Genomic DNA, 3,472 nt, shown 5'->3' on the forward strand with positions numbered 1-3,472 from the left:
TTTAGAAATTGTAATTTTTTTGTACTTTTAGAAATTATAAGTTTATTAAAATATTTGTAAATTATATTATTTTAAATATTTAATGGTTTAATAATTTAAGAGAGAGAATAGCGGAATTAGTATGCCAACCTAACAACTCGCTATTAAATAAAATAGAATAAAAATTTGGAACCACTTTATTAAGCGAAATGAGACATAATACAGAATAATACAAAATAGGACTGACTGACTAGCCCATTTTTGCCATCCCTATATTTGCTCCCATCATCAATTATATATTCCTTAAAAAGTTTAGCTAACATCAAGTTTCTATAATTTTATTGGATTTGTAACTAAATCTCTATATTTTAATATTTTGTAATAATTGAATTTTCATATTAAGTCTTTGCTATAATAAAAATAATGTTAAAAAATAAATATTATTTCTAGATATATTATTATAAGAAATTTATTAAAAAACTTATAACTATAAAGACTTATGTTTAATCTTATAAAAGTTTTAAAATTGATGCATTAACTTTGTTTAGATCATTTATATATTTAAGAAAAATAATTAGAAATTTAAAACTATTCTTTTAATTTCAAAATTTTAATATTTTTTATTTATATTTTTAAGTGAAAACATCTGTTTCAAAAATTTATGTTAAAAAAAATTTGTTGAGTTTGAAAAAATATAATAATAATCAAATATTATTAAAATATAAATTAAAAAATTATTTAAATTATTATTAAGTATTTTATTTAATAATTTTTAATAGGTTGTTTGATGATTTTTGTTCAAGTTTGCACGCAAGCAATTTAATTCTATATTGAGCTAAAAATTAAACAAGTCCAATTTGATCATTGAACAAATTCAGTCTTGGATAAAATTAATTCAAATATTAGGGGCTGAAATTTAAAATGAAAAAAAGCCCAAATATCATACCCATGTTGATAAAACAAATAATGAAGGAAATGACCCAAGGAAACCATATGGCAATTACAAACAAATGGGTCAAATTTTGTTGAAGCATGGTTCAGTTACCTACTCCCAATTGAGAAGGAGAATTCAAATTTTACTTGAATTAAATTTATACATTGGTAACAGAAAAGGAAAATTAAAATTGATTTGATGGCATTAATTGTTCCACACGTTACTTTATGCATTGGAGATTGTTAGTGGAATTTCAATTTCATTTAATCTAACAATGCTTTGTTTCTACTTTCTCTTCTCTCTCTTATTTTGTTTGTCATATCCATTAGAAAAGAAGATGAAAGAAAGAAGAAGAAGAAGTTATCAGAGAAATTGCAGAGAAGCTAGGAAGAAGCAAAAGGCTAGGGTAATGGCCTTTGCAGCAAAAAGAAGATCCAAGGCATGGCATGGCTGAGTTCTTTTCCATTAAAGGCAAGATATGAAGAAGAAGCTTCAAGATCACCATGCTAAAAATGGTAGCAATCCATTTCGGTCAGAGAAAAAGATCCCTTAGGTGAAGCTCGTTTTTACTTTTTGTTCATCCATCACAGAAGGTAGCTACTGTAGCTCGTGGAGGAAAAAGCAAAAAGAGAACAGATGAAGCTGTCAAGGATCAATGGTTCATCAAGAATCAGAATTCTTGTTTGGGGACAAAGTCAAAATAGAAGACTCAGATTGATGAAGCTTGATTAGAAGGGATGAAAGAGAGGTACATGCATGTTGGTTTTGCTTTCGGTTTCTCTCTCTCCTCTCTCTGTCCGAACCGGTTTTGATATTGAAGAAGAAGAAGTTGGCTCGGTTGAACCGTTTCAACCTTGGAAGCTTCCCCTTCTATAATAAGGGTGAACAGCCAAGGCTTGAGACAAGGAGTGAGAGCACACATTTGGGTTCCTATAACTCTTTGAGCTGTTTATTCTTCTCCTTTATGGCTTTCATTAAATATTTCTTTTTCTCAGTGAGTCTGTCTGTGTTTCATTGGTAAAAGTCAAAATGTGAAGTTTTGTAAGAAAAAGCCAATTAGTGGAAAAAAGGCAGAGAGTTAAAAGAAAAAGTCATTATTATCTTAGAAATTCTTTGTATGTATTTCTGTTTTGTTGTCATGATCCTGAGGGAATTTCCTTGCAAGTTAGGTTAGCACTTTGCGGTTGAAAGCTAGATTGAGGTTTAGTCAAGTTCGGGTTGGGGTAGAATCTGGACTTGTTCCCTTGCAAGTTGGGTTAGCACTTTGTAGTCGAAAGCTTGGTAGGTGACCAAGTCAAGTTCAGTTTTAGGGATAGATTCTGGACTTGTCCCAAATAGTAATGGGTAGTTCCTAGGGAAGAATTGGTGTCTGTAATCAAGTTGATTATAGTGAAATTCTGTCACTGTTGTGATGGAGACTGGATGTAGGCTGCATTGCACTTAGCAGCTGAACCAGGATACTTTTGGGTGTGATTCTCTCTTTCTCTTCTACTCCTTTACTATTTCTATTCGTGGGAGACAAAATTGAAAAATATCTCCTAATCGGTTACGAGACAAAAAGAAAATGTCTCTTGACTAGTTATGAGACAAAAAGTAAAAATATCTCCTGGAGTTATTCTAAAAAGCAGAAAGTAACATTTAGAAAAAGAGGGCTAAGGTTCAATTCCCCTTCTCTTAGCCACTGATAACCATCACAATTGTTTTTTATATACTTTTTATAATCTATCACAAAAACTAAAATAGTTAGAGCTTTCTTTAATTTAAAAAAGAAACTTTGATATATGACAATATAGTCTAGTTTACAATTAAGCCATTATTATTTGTAATTTTTTTTAAATTAATCCCTATAAATATACATCTAGAAATATTTTATTTCTTTTAACTTCCTTTTAACCGCTATAAAATATGAAACTTAATTATAAATTTATAAAATATAAGAATCTATTTATAACACTATATGAAAATAAGCTTTCTGACACGCTTTTAAAATGTGTCGAAAAGTGTTAAAAAGTGTACCGATAGCTTTTCACCATGCTTTTTGAACTATCGGTATGCTTTTGAAAGGGTCACATCCGCAAGCGTGCTAGTTGCTCTATCGCAACACTTTTGTGGATCTATCGGCACGCTTTCTTTTTTTCCACGTTTAAAAGTGTGGTCATAGGTGTTAACCTATAGCTACGCTTTAAAAGCATACCGAAAAAGTTTACATATCACCATGCTTCTAAAGCGTCCCAGATTGTTTGTTTTGGTTATGCTTTTAAAACGTGACGATAGGGTAAGATATGGCTACACTTTTTAAACGTTCTAATAGGATCATGTATGGCTATGCTATTTATGACTACAGAAAGATACGGATACGATTATGAAGCGTGCCAATAAATGAGAACATGGGTACACTTTTCAAGCGTGCCAATTTCCAGGTTATAGCCACATTTATTAAGCGTGCATATTGAGGCCAATAGTAACATATAGCCACACTTTTTAAGCATTGTCATAAATTAGGTCAGAAATTTTTTTTTTCATTATTAATCTTCCTAATATTTCGTGCAAAATTCATAC

This window comes from Arachis duranensis, chromosome 2 (genome assembly GCF_000817695.3).
Source record: "Arachis duranensis cultivar V14167 chromosome 2, aradu.V14167.gnm2.J7QH, whole genome shotgun sequence".
In the NCBI taxonomy this organism is placed as follows: Eukaryota; Viridiplantae; Streptophyta; class Magnoliopsida; order Fabales; family Fabaceae; genus Arachis; species Arachis duranensis.